Source organism: Leptopilina boulardi, unplaced genomic scaffold (assembly GCF_019393585.1).
Source record: "Leptopilina boulardi isolate dan_hultmark-lab unplaced genomic scaffold, ZJU_Lbou_2.1 LbouV2_112, whole genome shotgun sequence".
Taxonomy (NCBI): Eukaryota; Metazoa; Arthropoda; class Insecta; order Hymenoptera; family Figitidae; genus Leptopilina; species Leptopilina boulardi.
In genome coordinates this window covers 712,514-730,952 of record NW_026137655.1, presented here as the reverse complement: position 1 = coordinate 730,952, position 18,439 = coordinate 712,514, and the positions used below count along the sequence as shown (strand labels likewise).

At 24.6% G+C, this 18,439-nt stretch overlaps 1 protein-coding gene and 1 long non-coding RNA gene across 3 annotated transcripts in view; one reads left to right on the top strand and one right to left on the bottom strand.

The window, feature by feature from the left end:
- The window catches only part of LOC127281795 (forkhead box protein O-like), a 123,128-nt gene extending 107,402 nt beyond the window's left edge, over positions 1 to 15,726 (top strand). For both annotated transcript variants that reach the window (XM_051305709.1, XM_051305700.1), the window contains one exon: positions 12,281 to 15,726. The gene's annotated coding sequence lies outside the window, so the exon portion shown is untranslated. The remainder of the gene's footprint in view (positions 1 to 12,280) is intronic.
- A 172-nt stretch (positions 15,727 to 15,898) lies between these two features.
- LOC127279717 (uncharacterized) lies at positions 15,899 to 17,926 on the bottom strand. The gene is made up of 3 exons (XR_007842678.1): positions 17,542 to 17,926; positions 16,781 to 16,932; positions 15,899 to 16,171 (listed from the first exon to the last, which is right to left on the bottom strand). It is a non-coding gene; the product is annotated as an uncharacterized LOC127279717 (long non-coding RNA).
- Between the last annotated feature and the right edge of the window lie 513 nt (positions 17,927 to 18,439).

Sequence of the window (18,439 nt, the reverse complement as noted above, 5' to 3'; positions counted from 1 at the left end):
TCTTTTTTACCTCTGAAAACTTTGTTTCATTATTAGAAGAGTTTTCAAAATATTATATTTTCGAGAACATTGCTTTACTTTTTTATAAATTCCTTCAAGTTCTTAAAATTACCGGAAAAGGTATAGTTAGGAAAAATTAATAATAGACACTTTATAGATGTTTTTTTTCGGTGGACAAAAGGAGGGGGAGGGGGGCAATTTGAGAATTAGCTTTGGCGTGTGAATAACTCATTCATGGGTAGTTAACCGGTGGATTTCTCTTCTGTTCTTAATACGCGAGTCATAAGTCGCAAAAGTTTTTATATCTCGCGCAATGCACGAGGGGCGGTCAACGAAAAAGGTTACTTTTTCGTGAAAAAGAAAAAAAAAGATATATCTCAAGGAGAATATATAAGTCATCTGTATATATATATATATATATATATATATATATATATATAGAGAGAGAGAGAGAGAGAGAGAGAGAGAGAGAGAGAGAGAGAGAGAGAGAGAGAGAGAGAGAGAGAGAGAGAGAGAGAAATAAATTGTTTAATCTAATGTTCAAATTTGAATTAGTCAAAAGTTTACTAATTTAAATTAGTGAAAATTTAGAAATTAGTCAAAATTTGTTCATTAATTTAAATTAGTGAAAATTTCTACTAATTTGTAGTCATTTTTACTAAAAGTTTAGTAAAAACAAATATTACTGAAAATCTTAATATTTTACTTAAAATTAGTAAAATTTCTACTAATGTATAATTTTCCCCCAAAACTTTGATGAACCATTTTTTTACTAGTTCGAATAGTAATATTTTACTAAAAAGTAATATTTTACTAAAAAGTAATACTTTACTACAAATCAGTGAAATTTTTTTTACTTATTTATGGTAATTTTTCACTAAAACATTAGTAAAAAAAAAAATTTATTTAATCAAATAGTAGAATTTTACTGAAAATTAGTGAAAATTTTTATACTTTTTAGTCATTTGTCATTAAAAATTTTGTAAACAAATATTTTACTAGGTCAAATAGTAATTTTTTACTAACAAAAAAATATTTTACTACAAATTAGTAAAAATTTCTACTGATTTGAATTAATCAAAATTTTTATTAATTTGAATTAGTAAATAAATTTTCACTAATTTAAATTTAGAGAGACTAAATAACCCGATTGTTAATTATAGAACTAAAAAATTCGGTTTGTCGTGAAAATAAATTTTTTATTTTCTTAAAAGTTTTATTCTTTTAACAATTTCGATTTGACTAAAAAAAAATTTGTTACTCTAACAAACCAAATTTGTTACTCCAACAAACCAAATTTGTTGCAACAACAAACCAAAGTTATTTTTGTTTCCCAATCAAAAATTTACCAATGGCACAGTACTGACAAGTGTTGGCGCAGTACTGGCACCCAGTATTGGCGCTAGAGTTGGCGTAACTTTGGGATATAAAATCGAAAACACCAATAGTTTTTATTTTTTATTAAGTATAATATATATTGCAAATTATTATTTAAAAAAATCAAAAAATATAACAACCCAATTGTCAGTGAAACATTCCTTTTTCTCCGTGTATAAAAGATTAAAAAAAAAAACAAAAGCATAAGTTTGTAAATAAAAGAAAAACTACATCCCCTTTGGGATAAAAAATACATTTTTTAAAAAATATATAGGACACTAAATATAAAATTTTTGCATATATATTTCTCATACCACATAAAATTGTTGTCTGTATGAAAATAAAAAAAAAAATTGCAAATATCATATATATAAATATGGAAGGTCCAGTTTTTGAGAGGGAAATTTTCTATATATATAAAAGAAGATATCTCTCTGGTTGGACCGTTTGGGGGTTGAAGCGAAACTGAGCTCCGCCGGCAATCGGGGAGCGCGGCTTTGGCGCCAGGGTGGCGCGTCGCGGCGCCACGTGGCCACCCCCACCCCTCAATATAATGCCATCTCTTTCTAATACGACGATGCGATGTGTGACCTGCACTTGCTTGCATGTGACACACATGTATATATACATATATTCGTTCGCCATCCCCTTTTCTTTAACCTTCTAGCCATTCCTTATCTTCCTATCTGAGACTGAAATTGCCGCGTATCTTTAAGTACGATACCACATATATATATATATATATATATATATATATATATATATAAGGGTAAAATCGTTCGGCATTGCAATGTCGTTCATTAGGCATTTTACGAACCAAGAAAATTGTACTCATTTATCTTACCGATTTCGCCAATTGCCGTTTGCCGAACTTTATTTCAGGAAAAACTTCGATTTATTAAGGACAAACTTAATTAAATGGTTAAATTCTTTTTTTTCCCCCCTTCTTTTTTGAATTATACGAATGATTTTATTGGGAATTTTCATCAGAACGAAAATTTTTCAAATATTTAAACTAATGATGTTCTTTTCTTGTAATTTTTTTCTTCTAAATATGGATTCTGTATTCTATATATTCAGAAAATAACGCCAGTGAAGATTACGTTTATGATTATAATGATTTAAAAAAAAAGAAAATATTTTTTATTTAAAAAATAATGGCTACTTTTTTGCCTATACAAATTTTTCTTTTAAAAATTGTTCATCAAAACCTAGAAAAATTCTTTAGGCACAAAAATGTATAATAATTTGCAGATATATACAATGAAAAAAAAATTTATTTGATTCAAATAATCGGTTGACTATTATTAAATAAATATTTACTTGAACCGAATAATTTTCGAAACCAAATAAATGAATTAAATACACTGTATTTGAATCAATAATTTATGTATTTGAAAACAAATACAATTTAATTGACTCAAATAATAATTACTTAATACAAAAATAAATATATTTATTTGAGAAATGAAAATAAAAATACTTTTCATTTATATAAAATATTAATTAATTTTTTGCCTACAAATTTTTCTTCAAAAAAAAAAATTGTTGATCAAGAAGCGTAAAATTTCTTTTACGCTAAAAAATATGGTTTAGTTTTAACAACAAACTATTGTGTGGATATTTAAGAAACAAACATTTTTTTTATTGCATCAATAAAATTTTAGTTTGTTCCAACCAAACATTAGTTGAGAAAACAAAAATCCTTCTTTTCTAATTTTGATTGTGTCTATCAAAGTTTGAAACAATCAAAATTTTGTTAAGGCAACAAAAATATTTTGGCTTAAATACAAACGAAATGTTTTTTTTTGTTGTTATCAAAAGTAAATCTTTTTTTAAGTATATAGAGAAAAAATTATAATAATTTGCACTGAAAGATAACTTTATTTCTAAATGGTTTAAATTGGTTCAAATACAGTTTATTTTAATTCAAATAAAAATTATTTGATTCAAGTAAATATTTATTTGATAATAGTCAAGTAACCGATTATTTGAATCACTCTCTAAATCTGAATTAGTAAAAATGTTTACTAATTTAAATTAGTGACTCACTTTTTGCTTTAGAATTAGTTAAATTTGACTAATTAAAAAGCAAAAAGTTAGTCACTAATTCAAATTAGTAAACATTTTTACTAATTCAGATTTAGAGAGCAAATAAAATTTTTTTTCAGTGTACTTGTTTTTTCATTGTAAGGCAAAATAATAACTAAAAAATAGTAATAATTTTAATAATGAAAAGCAGAAAATAATAATAATAGGTGCAAATAATAATTGTTATAAAATAAAATAGAGAAAAATAATTTTGATAAAAGAAATAATAAAAAATATGAATAAAATCAGAGAGTAGAGATAAATTTTGATATTTAAAAAAAATTAAAAAAAATTAGTAATATATATTATTTTTATAATGAATTTGAAAATTTTCAAAGGACTAGAGCGTGTGAACAACGTCGTTTGGTTGGCTGGCAAAGTGCACGTGGGACAGATAAATATGGGTGATGTTGCACGTGCCAAGAATGTACGGGCGTGGGTGATATCGTAATTTCCAGCAATATACGAAATTTTTTTTTTTTTTTTTTTTTCTTCTTTTTTGAAACGAATCACAACCAAACGCGAGTACAATAAATATTATCCGCATTTCACTGTTTCATGTATATATATATAGACAAAAAGTTCAGAATGGTAGGGTATATGTACGTAACTCAGCGTTAATTTAATCGACAACGAATTTTTTACTCCGCTATATATATATACATTTAAAAAAAAAAAAAAAAAAAAAAATACATACCAAAGTGGTTTGACACCCAAGTGAATTTTATGCATGTTCGCGCGATGTAATTTTTTACTACAAATTTAAAAAACCTTTTTCGCTATTTCACATCGGCTAAAAAATATATATATAGTTTTGCTTGCCATCTTTGTCACATTTCAATTTTTCTAATGGAAATTAACGATTGGGAAAAAACAATTTGAAACTTTTGCTGAAATGTTTCTCAAAAGTTAATTATCGAGGGTTTTCTTTTTACTTTTTTTTATGTTTTTACTTGTATTTTTGTGAAAATAAACAAATTTTCTACTTTTACAAGCAGTTATTTGCTTATATAGAATATAGTGAAAAAAAATTTTATTTTATTCAAATATACTCGATTATACTTGACTACAATCAGAGAAATGTTTTATTTGAACCAAATATAATATATTTGAGTTGAATAATATATTTGTCTCACTGCCTAGTAGCCTATTTATTTGGTGTAAATAAAATTTTTTATTTAACTCAAATAAATATTTATTTTTATCAAATAATTATTATTTAAATCAATTAAATTGTATTTATTTCAAATATAGAAATTATTTGCTCAAATAAAATTTATTTAATACAAATAAAAATTATTTGGTTCAAGTAAATATTTATTTGATAATAATTGTTAAGTAATGGAGTAATTGAATCAAATAATTTTTTTTTTTTTTCATTATATGGAATATAAAAATAAAATAAAATATAGAAATTGTTTTTCTATTTCTATAAGATAACTTTCTTGACGTCACTTTAAAATAAAACTGTATACAAAGTTTTTATTATTCTTCCAAATTCCTGAATGATATAAAGCAGAAACACGTTTGTCAAGTGGTGCAAAAAGAGTTACCATATTTTATATAAGAAGTAAGAATTTCGTTACAAGGTTAATCGTGTAAAAATAACGGTTGGATTCATTTTTTTTTTTGTTTAATCTTTGTTATTTTAATTTTTTTATATTGCAACATTTATAAAAAAAAGTTTTTGATTTTTTTTTTAGGGGGATGAAAAATATAATAGAAAAATATAAAAATATAGTTCATAAATGTAATTTGACGTAATAGCAAGTATCTATATTTTTCGCCACTCCCATTTTGTCACTGATGACGTTTTTCTGCGTTGCACTTTTCACGCCAATATAATCCAAAGTCCCAACTTAACCTGACGTGCAGTTGAGTCTCATGTCTCCGTACCTGTTTGCCTTCACCTTTAGTTGGCACTTTAGATCAGGATGTAAAACAGTAATCGCACTTGTGTCTCGCTTCTTAACCGCGTTTCTACCTTTATATCTGTTACATTAATCATTTGATAAAAAAAAAAACCGTTTTTTCTTACTACCATTACATATTGAACGTGAATCTTCAAATCACGTAACTTCTTGTCACGATCGAGTTTTATTTTCTTTAATATGAACTTTCCATTTTATATTTACACCTGTGGCAAACTATTTTTTAAAAAATTCTTTATTCATAACTGTAACACTGATTTTATTGAAAAAAATTTTTTAATCAACTTTTTAATATATGAAAATTTTGTTACCAAATTAATGCAAGTAAAAAAAAGGGTTTTTTTTTAACTACTAAAAATTACTCAGGTAACAAATAAATGTCATTAAAAAATAATAATAATAAATACGTTTTTAAAAAACAAAATATTTTTTTTACAAAACTTGCCATTTTTTACAGAAACAGTTGGATATTTTTGGTAATGCAGCAATTTCTAAAGTAGAGTTTAAATTCTTTTTTTTTACAGTGTACACTCAGAAAATAGTTTTGTTTGAAACCATTTTTTTTTTGTATTAATCCAATTTTATAAGTTATTAAAAACAAAATTTGTTTGATTCAAATAAATATTTATTTGATTTAAATAAAATTTTTAAATAAATTTTTCGAACAAAGAAAGAATTTGTTTTAGCCAAATAAACTTCTGGTTGTTACAAACAAATTTTTTTTCTAAATGTACTCTAAAAAAATTTATTTGATTCAAATAATCGATTACTTTATTATCAAATAAATATTTTTAATTATTGCTTCAAATAAAATTTATTTAATTCAAATAAAAATTATTTGGTTCAAATAAATATTTATTTGTTAATATTCAAGTAATCAAGTATTTGAATCAAATAAATTTTTTTTTCAGTTTATGATAAGAAAAAAAAATTTAGTTAAATTTTTAAATTATGTATTTTATTTTAAAATTTCTTTTTTTTTACCACGTGACTGTTCTTATGATATATAGGAGAGAGAAAAAGTGGAAGAAAAAAAAAATGAAATCACAAACTCAGATCCATTAGTATAGGTCCAACGTTTTAGTATATATATCGATGTGCGATCTTTCATCCCCCTCAGAGATATGTTGGAATGTATTCTGACATAATCCTGAATTGGTGTATGGCGGTTAAAGTGCTGCTACAATCTATTCTTTTTCACAAAAACGAAAAGAAAAATTTGTCGTAATTGCTCTTTTCTTAAAATATTAATATTTAATAAAAATTACTCATTTTTTTATATTCTTAGATTTTTATTTTACAATTGGTTATAACAATTACAATAAATTATAATTTATATTACAATTGATATCCATTGAAAAGAAATTTTTTTTTTTTATTTAAATAATCGTTTACTTGACTATTATAAAATAAACATTTACTTGAACCAAAAAATTATTTATATGAACCAAATAAATATGCACTTAAAATAAATAAATATTTACTTGAATCAAAGAATTATTGACTTGAACCAAATAAATATTTTCATGAACCAAATATAAATATTCACTTGAATCAAATAAATATTTAGGTACTTGAACCAAACAAATATGTACTTGAACTAAATAAATATTTATAATTGTAAAAAATGACAAAGTATATAACAAATTACTAGCGCTAATTATTATTAATTCCAAAGAGCGAACAAATTTCAATTTTTTTTTTTTTTTTTTTTTTTTTTCTGTGAAGAAAGATTCACTTTTGTATAATTTTTATTAAAGGGTCTCTTAAATAGGACAGAACAGGAGGCATGAGAAATCGTACACACCACAAACTCGATTCGATCGACATCTCTTACACTCTCGTTTATTATCGTTATTTATTATCAACCGCAGTAAACCTATACGAGCGAATTACCCACTTGACTGAAATGGCATTAATTTGCATAATCATTACTTCACCTTGGAAATCAAACAATTCTTTTTACGATTATTATATACCTTAAGTACGAAAAAAAAAGTAAATTGTTATCAAGAAATTCTCACTTTTATCGCTAAAGATCCAATATATTTATCACTTCATTTTAATAAAAACAAAATATTCATAATATTAGCCATTTGTCTTTAATATTTTTCAACGAAAGGGTTTTACTTCATAAATCCGTGTATAAACAAAACAAGTGTAATTTCGATAATTCTATATACTATATAAACTGAAAAAAAGGGTTTGGTATTAACAACCAAACGTTTAGTTGGTATTTAAGCAACCAACAATTTTTTGTTGAATTAACAAAATTTTAATTGTCTCAATCAAATTTTTTTTGACGCAACCAAAATTAGAAAAAAAAGGATTTTTGTTGTCCTAACTAAAGTTTGATTGGGACAACCAAAATTTTGTTAATTCAATAAAAAAAAATTAGGTTGCTTAAATACCAACCAAACGTTTGGTTGTCAATACTAAACCCTTTTATCAATGTAGGAATATAAATTTTTCCCTTATATAAATTAAAAATATTAATTATATACACTGAAACAAAAATTTATTTGATTCAAATAATAATCGGTTTCTTGACTATTAGCAAATAAATATTTAATTGAATCAAATAATTTTTGAAACCAAATAATTCCAATTAAATAAACATAAACTGTATTTGAACCAATAATTTTTATTAACCAATAATAATAATAATTTTTAAAACAAATATCATTTATTTAAATCAAATAATAATAATTATTTGATAAAAATAAAAATTTATTTGATAAAAATAAATATTTATTTGATAAAAATAAATATTTATTTGATAATAGTCAAGTAATTATTTGAATCAAATAAACATTTTTTCAGTTGTATCAATATAGGTATTAAAAATATGTTTTAATAAGCCTTTTTTCTTTTCTATTTAGTAAAAAAATTGTTCATTACTCTTGAAAACTTGTCAATCGGGGGGGAAAAAGTGAAAAGAAACTTCATTTTCTGCGAGTTTCACAAATATCGAAAGGTCCATTCACTGCAATAAAATTCGAATTCCTCATACTTGTAACTGTAAATTATTCTTAATAAAAAGTTTATTACAAAAGCTTCTAAATAGGTATATATATATATATATATATGTCCAATTTATGGGAATTTCAAACGTGTTCAATTAGTGCAAACTAGTGATATATCTTGTTAGGGCATATTGTACATATCGTGAAATAATCGTATAATTAACAAACTCACTTTCTGCCATCAGTTGGTAATTAACAACGTATGTAATTGTATCAAAATCATTTTGAACAACTAATTTTCAATAAACTCGTTTGATAAATTCATTTATTATTTTTTATCATTTTTTACAACTGTACACCAAAAAAAAAAAAATTATTTTCTATATTTTGCTCTAAAAATCTTCTTTTGGTTCAAGTAACTAAATATTTATTTTATTCAAGTGAATATTTATATTTGGTTCATGTAAATATTTATTTGATTTAAGTAAATAATTTTTTGATTCAAATAAATATTTATTTAGTTCAATTACATATACCTAGTTATTCGGTTCAAGTATCTAGATATTTATTTGATTTAAGTAAATATTCATATTTGGTTGAATATTAATTTGGTTCAAGTAAATTTTTTGATTCAAATAAATATTTATTTGATAATAATAATAATAATAATAATAATAATAATAATAATAATAATAATAATAATAATTTGATTTTTCAATTTTCCCGTGCAAAAAAGCATTTGCAAATATTTTTTCCATTTAACAATATATCTATTTTGAATGTAAAAAAATTAAAGTGGAACTAATTTTTTATCATGATATTCATATGAAGGTATAAAGTTCCTAATGTCTAAAGTTTTCACGAGAAAAGTTTTTCGCTATTCACCAAAAAGAATAGGTCTCCAAATATATATACATATAAGAAAAATCGGTTTATTTCCATAGATCATTAAAACAAGTGAATGCAGTATTGCTATAGTCAGACGGTTAAAAATACTTATGTACAAAAAGAAAACTGATTTTAAAATAATAATAATTTATACATGAAAAAATTATAAATTATTAATATATAAAAATATTTGTGACACGATCTGAAGAATGGGACCTTAAAAGCAAAAAAAATTATAGGTTATGTTATGAAATTTTAAAGTGAAAATATACAAAGACATTTAACTCGTAATGCAAACTATAATAATACTTATATGTTTTCATTACATCCAAAAGTAAAACTGTCATAAAAAAAAATTCGCTGAAAGATAAAAGTGAATTTAGATCGGAACAGAGCGAATTAAATACTTAATTTTATATCCTTTAATCTGTTCTTTTCAAAAAGTTTTAAATGAAATAATAAAAAAAAAGAGAGGAACACCAGAAATTGCGTTAATCGGCCAAAGGGTGATACTTTTAGGAAAGCCGTTGATTGGTTTAAAAGTATGTGTATATGTATACTTCCACTTTGGATAAAATTCTAGGGTTTCGATTTAGGGGGGTAAATATTACTCAACGACGCCTTTTTTTCTTTTCCTGTCTCACCGCGTTTTCATCCTCATAAACAAAGTAATGACGCCAACGCGCGCGCGAAACCCAATTTCCAGGCTCTCGCTTCGTTTTATATATATATATATATATATATATATATATATATATATATATATATATATATATAAAGAGAAAAAAAACGAGAAATGCAGTTAGAATGTCCAACAATGTCGTATAAATCATATAAAATCTATAATTTTTACAAAAGCTCTCAACCTGCGCCCGCGGACTTGGACTTTGGCTAAACAATTGAACCAAAAACTCTCTTTTTTTTTTTGTCCCCTCACACTCTATGCACTTTATCGTTCTCGCGAATCTGTGTCTCTGGATTACGAGAAAGAGAGAGACGATATATATATATTTATAAAAAACGAGCTTTAAAAACTTTTCAATATTGGAAATTGAAAATGTTTTGCCATATCGACAATAGCAAAACTTTAAATTTTACTTAAAAAATCGGTAAATTGAAAGTTAAAATGTTTACACGTTTTATCTTGTCAATTAATTATAATATAACACTTTAAAAGGTCTATGCTCCAGTTTCAAGTTTCTCACAAGTATATTTATGGGATAAAATAAAATCAATTTTTATGTACCTTACAGTATCTAAAGTAAAAAATAACATAAATTTTTTTTTTTTTATAAATTTACAATTATATTTTTATTTATTTATATTTGTATACATATAATTAAATATTAGCATTGATTTTATTATTTTTAACTAGAGTAAAATTGTGAAATTATCTGGGCAAAAAAATATTCTCATATCCATTAACGAATTTTTCAAAAGTATGATAAACAAAATTTTTTTAAAAAAAGGAAACGATTTTGTTTTTTACTGAAATTATTTTTTTTATATAATTAAAGGCGCATGATTCTCCCATAAAAATAATTTATTAGAATTTTATTAAAAATAATTATTTTTTAGACGAATTTTCAATTTTTTAATTAGCATTTGACAGAATTTCTTTTTATATACGAATTTTTACATAACAAAATTTTTAGGTACTAAATTTTTGTTTTACAGAATTTTTATTTTACTGTCATTTTCTTTAGATGAATTTTTTTCATTTAAAAGAATTTTAATTTAACACAATTCTCATTCAATCAAATTTTATGTGATTTGAATTTTTAAATTGACATAAAAATTTCAATTCACCGAATTTTAAATTTATCCGAATTTTTTATTTGTATCAAATTTTAATTGTACGAAGTTTTAAAACGCAAAAATTTTTATTTGTCCGAAATTACAAATGACCGAACAAACAATCGACAGAAAGATTTCGGCGCGATTTATAAAACTGACCAATCACAATTTTCTTGATAATTTCTATAATTGGTGAATTTTCAAAAATTGCGCCTAAATATTTCTGTCGATTGTTTGTTCGGTCATTTGTAATTTCGGAGAAATGAAAATTCGGCGTCTTAAAAATTCGGATAAATTGAAATTCGGTGAATTGGAATTTCTGTGATTTAAAAATTCGAATTAGATAAAATTCAATTGAATGAAAAATTGTGTTAAATTAAAATTCACTTAAATTAAAATTCTTTTAAATAAAAAGTTAATGACTGTAAAATAAAGCTTCTGCCAAAAAAAATTCTGCCAAATAAAAATTCGGTAGGTAAAAAATTATGTTAAGTAAAAATTCGTAAAAAAAGAAAAATTTCCGTTAAATGCTAATTTAAATAATGGAAAATACGTTTGAAAAATAATTAAATATCAGCATTTATTTTATTATTATTTTTAACTAGTGTGAAATTGTAAAATTATTTGATAAAAAAAAATTTCTCATATCCATTAATATGGATTCCTTCAAAAGTATCTATGATAGAAAAAAAGTTTTTGAAAAAATGAAACGATTTTTTTTTTTCTTAAATAAAGGAAATGGTATTTTGAAGAAAAGTGGTATCTACTTTTAATGAATTTTAACTATACCTGAGGAAAGGGGTTAGTTGAGAAAAGCTCGATATTCAAATCAGGCTCGAAGTTATCTTTGCAAAGAGTTACTTAGCCATTCGTGCTTAATTTCGAAAACTATGATCTTTGTTTACCCAAGTGGTGCATGCTTCAATAATCTTGCAAAGCAAAGCTATTTTCATGAATAAATTTCACTTTTTCTTCTTATTCCCATAGAAAATTTATAATAATAACAATACTAATAACAATAATTATAAAAATAATTATAACAATAATAATAATAATAATAATAATAATTTATTTAATAAGTCACAAAATTTATTATTTTCTGATGAAAATTATTTCATTTAATTCACAAATAAAATAAATTAAAAACAAAAAAAGAGAAAAAATAATTAATTTTCTTATATAAGGAAAAAACAAACTGAAAAATTGACAAATTATTTTTATTTGTTTCAGGCGCTCGGAGGTTTGGAGAGGATTTAGAGGAGCGGTTTGTGATAAGATATAAACCCACCCATGCCAGGACTCGACGAAATACGTACTTCAACGGTTTACATTAGTGCAATTAAAGGTGCAAAAAAACAAAGCATGTGTACATTAAAAATGTACTTTAGGGTTCTTATATAGTAGGGTGCTCAAAAAAAAAAGAAAAAAAAAAAAGCTACAGGGAATGATCGAAATAAAAAATATAGGCAAATTTGTGTTCCAGGTTTCGCAATTTTAGTAAAACAAAAGGCTATAAATGCCTATATGTATAAATACAAGTTAAATGGACTTCAGTTTGTTATTTCGTTTTTTTTTTTTTTTTTTTTTTTTGCTATATATTTATTCTTACATTTTTATACGACTTCATTATAAAATAACATTCAGCTTTTTATTATATAAATGATATCGCAATTGTAAATACGCAAAAAATTATTATTATTATTAAGTTTCTTCGCGAAAATCTATTTTGAAAATTTTTTTCTATTGATATTAAAAAAAAAATGTATTGAGCTTATACAAAAAAATATTAAAAAGAAAAAAAAATTATTGGTACTAAGTTAATGTATTAATTGTTATTAAATTGATATATTAATTAATTCATCCTAACATCAATGAGCTTTCTAATTCGCTATATATATATATGAAATTATCGCTTATATCACAAAAAGTAATGCCGAATGTGCTAGAAACAATCAAAGTTCTTTTTTTATTTTAGATATATATATATATACATGTACAATTCAAGTCAATTTTTAATAAGGAAATTGGACCTACAAATTATATAGGAGCAGAAGCCTTAATTTTTATTTTTAAAAAAGAAAAAAAAATGCACACGTACGTAATTGAAGTCGATAAGACTTATTTGCTGCATAAATGCTGGATGGCATAAAAATAAAGATAAGAGCAAAACAATGGCAGCATGTGCGCTTTTACAAAAAAAAAATAAAAAATACTTTTTTTTGTATTTGCTAATTTTTTTTTCACCCGGAAAAAAACAACGATCTCTGTTGTCTGAAATAAACCTCATAGAGCAATAAGGAGCACGTTATACATATACTATAAATGTAATTAAATGAAAAATGTTATTATTATATACAGAAAAATATATATAATATACCTTTAAAAAAATATAAGAAAAAGCTGAATTGCATAGCAATATACTATATATGTGTATATATTAATATAAAAAAAAAGTACGAGGGTATAAATATTAAATATATAATACGAGAAATATATTAAATATATATTCTAGAAAATAAATATTTCGTTTAGTGGTAAACGTATATATATATATATTAATATTATTACTATATTAATATTAAGAAATATGTTTAGCATACGCTTAGAAAAAAAAGGACACAAGTTTAAACAAGTCCGAGAGTAGAAAAAAAAGATGCGATTATAGATGAATCGAGAGTCCTTATATTTAACGTCAAAAACGTGATAATGTTTCAACATTATCAAAAAAAAAAAAAAAAGAAAATAATTTTAAATTGATTTTTTTTATTGAATTTTGATTATTCATTGTAACATAATATAAAGGTTGAAAATAATACGCAATAGAGAGTGAAAAGAAAATAACAACGAAACGCTCTGAAGAGCTTTTATTAAATGCAACCTTTTTTCTGTAGAAAAAAGGTAGTTTTTACTTTTTTTTTTGGGAAATTGAAAACGTGAACGGCGCAAGAAATTTTGAATTCTATGAAAATATTATTTTCAATCATTTATTATTATTTTTAAATTAATTTCTTTTTTTTTTGTAACTTTGAAAAATTATTGTGCCATTTTACGATTTCATTTCCTTTAGTTCAATTGCCAGAGTAAATGTAATTTTTAGAGAAAGATTTTTAAATATATATCTAATTGAATTATGCTCAGAATGTGTGAACGCATATTATTTCTCTATAAGTGTAAACAAAATTATTTATTTTCTCGATCGCAAAAAATTTTTTCTTAAAATAAAAAAATTGTAAAAAAAAAATGTTTGAAATAGTTTTTTAAAAAAATTTTCTTTTTTTTTCTTTTTTTTAAAATTCTCACATCCGTGTTATTATAATGCGATCGTGCGTTTACACCATAGAGTGAAATGAGGTCAATTTTATCGACAAATACGATTAAGCCTACATAAAAGTAACCTGTGTATACAATAATCGATAGCAGTCCGTGTATGCGATCGCTTTGCGCATTAAAAAGGATAATTGTTAATATTGAAATAATCAGTAAAAGAGAAAAAAAAATCAAAGTTAAATGAAAAAAGAAAAAAAAAAAAAAAAAAAAAAAAACATGAGAAAAAAGAGCAAGTCGAGTATTTATTTCCTTGAAAATGAAAAAAAAAATTGTGATTAAGTGTGTTCGTAGTTTAATTATAGTATTTCTCTTTTTTAGAAGACAAATTACCATCTAAAGTGTGTGAAAAAAAAAAATATTATTAAATTCACCACTTTTTTTGAGAAATACTTTAGAGAATTTATTAACTAAAATAATAATAATTATAATAAAAAATAATATTAATAATATTTTTTAGCTCAAATAATCATCGCTATATTAAAAAAAAGAAGTCTCTGTGGCCTAAGCTTGAATAAAATTAATATATAACGAGCTTTCATTAGAAAATATAATAAAATAGATTGCACTTAGTTTGAAACATAAAAAATTTCGATATATCACAGTGGACTGTTAAATTTTAATTCTTTTTTTAAAAAAAATAATGCCCTCCTAACTCCGTCCATATTTTTTTTTTTATTAAAAATTTTATTTTTAAAAATGCAATAAGATCTCTTTAATTAGACTTGATAATACCGGTTGAAATCACTTTATAATAAGAAAAAATCGTGTCTAATTTAGGAGGTTTTTATTTTGAAATTTTTTATTTACAAAAATAAAATAGTTTTCATTTACTCGACAAAAAAAAATAAGCTCTATCTTTTCTCTAGTTTTGAAAAATAGCTTCGTTTAAATAGCGGTACTGCTGCGATTTCTTAGACACTTCCTTTTTCGATCAGAAGGATTTAATGTAATACGAGTTTGTAGGAGGGAATAATAGAACTTAATACACACACAAATACAAGACATAACTATGTATGTAGTTAGGCCGTTGTAATAATGAAAGGAGTTAATTTTTAGCTGTATAGTGTATTATTATTATTATTATTTTTTTTTTTTTTGAAAACTTGCGCTTGAACATATATATTTGTATATGTATATCTTTTCACTATGCGCGCACACACAAGTCTCATTATTATACATGTGAATATAACTTACACACTCATTAAAAAAAAAAAGCTCGATCCTATACTTGTGTTTTGGGACGTGTAAGAAATTATTATTATTTTAAAAAACTTGAGTTATATATTCAACGAGAACATTGTCTGATATATGATTCAAGCTTACAATAAACGGGTTGTATAATAAATAAAGTGTGTTTTAATTTATTCGACAAATGAACCATTTCCCTTTTTTTTGAAATTTGCATATATTTATAATTTAAATTAAATAAATAATTAAACATTTAACAAATAATTATAAACAATAAATTAAATAAAACAAGTTGTAAATTCAGATGTTCATTACATGAACATTTTGCTTCCTCTTTACGATCACCAAAAAAATTCAATTTTTCTTAGGCAGAAGATTTTATTGCATATTCTTGCACAAAATACACCGAAAAGTGTAGAAAAAAATTGACACCCAGATCCGAGTAGAGGAAGACCATTTTTATGACCAAAAACGCATGAAAAACCAAAAAAAATTACCAAAAAAATTCAATTTTTCTTAGGCAGAAGATTTTATTGCATATTCTTGCACAAAATACACCGAAAAGTGTAGAAAAAAATTGACACCCAGATCCGAGTAGAGGAAGACCTTTTTTATGACCAAAAACGCATGAAAAACCAAAAAAAATTACCAAAAAAATTCAATTTTTCTTAGGCAGAAGATTTTATTGCATATTCTTGCACAAAATACACCGAAAAGTGTAGAAAAAAATTGACACCCAGATCCGAGTAGAGGAAGACCATTTTTATGACCAAAAACGCATCCAAAAGCATAAAAAACTTACCAAAAAAATTCAATTTTTCTTAGGCAGAAGATTTTATTGCATATTTTTGCACAAAATACACCGAAAAGTGTAGAAAAAAATTGACACCCAGAACCGAGTAGAGGAAGACCATTTTTATGACCAAAAACGCATGAAAAACCAAAAAAAATTACCAAAAAAATTCAATTTGTCTTAGGCAGAAGATTTTATTGCATATTCTTGCACAAAATACACCGAAAAGTGTAGAAAAAAATTGACACCCAGATCCGAGTAGAGGAAGACCTTTTTTATGACCAAAAACGCATGAAAAACCAAAAAAACTTACCAAAAAAATTCAATTTTTCTTAGGCAGAAGATTTTATTGCATATTCTTGCACAAAATACACCGAAAAGTGTAGAAAAAAATTGACACCCAGATCCGAGTAGAGGAAGACCATTTTTATGACCAAAAACGCATGAAAAACCAAAAAAAATTACCAAAAAAATTCAATTTTTCTTAGGCAGAAGATTTTATTGCATATTCTTGCACAAAATACACCGAAAAGTGTAGAAAAAAATTGACACCCAGATCCGAGTAGAGGAAGACCTTTTTTATGACCAAAAACGCATGAAAAACCAAAAAAAATTACCAAAAAAATTCAATTTTTCTTAGGCAGAAGATTTTATTGCATATTCGTGCACAAAATACACCGAAAAGTGTAGAAAAAAATTGACACCCAGATCCGAGTAGAGGAAGACCATTTTTATGACCAAAAACGCATCCAAAAGCATAAAAAACTTACCAAAAAAATTCAATTTTTCTTAGGCAGAAGATTTTATTGCATATTTTTGCACAAAATACACCGAAAAGTGTAGAAAAAAATTGACACCCAGAACCGAGTAGAGGAAGACCATTTTTATGACCAAAAACGCATGAAAAACCAAAAAAAATTACCAAAAAAATTCAATTTGTCTTAGGCAGAAGATTTTATTGCATATTCTTGCACAAAATACACCGAAAAGTGTAGAAAAAAATTGACACCCAGATCCGAGTAGAGGAAGACCTTTTTTATGACCAAAAACGCATGAAAAACCAAAAAAACTTACCAAAAAAATTCAATTTTTCTTAGGCAGAAGATTTTATTGCATATTCTTGCACAAAATACACCGAAAAGTGTAGAAAAAAATTGACACCCAGATCCGAGTAGAGGAAGACCATTTTTATGACCAAAAACGCATGAAAAACCAAAAAAAATTACCAAAAAAATTCAATTTTTCTTAGGCAGAAGATTTTATTGCATATTCTTGCACAAAATACACCGAAAAGTGTAGAAAAAAATTGACACCCAGATCCGAGTAGAGGAAGACCTTTTTTATGACCAAAAACGCATGAAAAACCAAAAAAAATTACCAAAAAAATTCAATTTTTCTTAGGCAGAAGATTTTATTGCATATTCTTGCACAAAATACACCGAAAAGTGTAGAAAAAAATTGACACCCAGATCCGAGTAGAGGAAGACCATTTTTATGACCAAAAACGCATCCAAAAGCATAAAAAACTTACCAAAAAAATTCAATTTTTCTTAGGCAGAAGATTTTATTGCATATTTTTGCACAAAATACACCGAAAAGTGTAGAAAAAAATTGACACCCAGATCCGTGTAGAGGAAGACCATTTTTATGACCAAAAACGCATCCAAAAGCATAAAAAACTTACCAAAAAAATTCAATTTTTCTTAGGCAGAAGATTTTATTGCATATTTTTGCACAAAATACACCGAAAAGTGTAGAAAAAAATTGACACCCAGATCCGAGTAGAGGAAGACCATTTTTATGACCAAAAACTCATCCAAAAGCATAAAAAACTTACCAAAAAGTTGTAAATTCAGATGTTCATTACATGAACATTTTGCTTCCTCTTTACGATCAGCAAAAAAATTTGCTTCCTCGTGGAGAAAGCAAAGTTTTATTGCTAAAATTTGAATTTCTGATTTTTTAACTTTCATTAATTCTTTAAATTTACCTCAAATGTATACTTTATATATATCGATCGATTTGTCTTAACGTAAGGAATACGATTTTATTATATATAACCTTAAATTTTTCCATTTAAA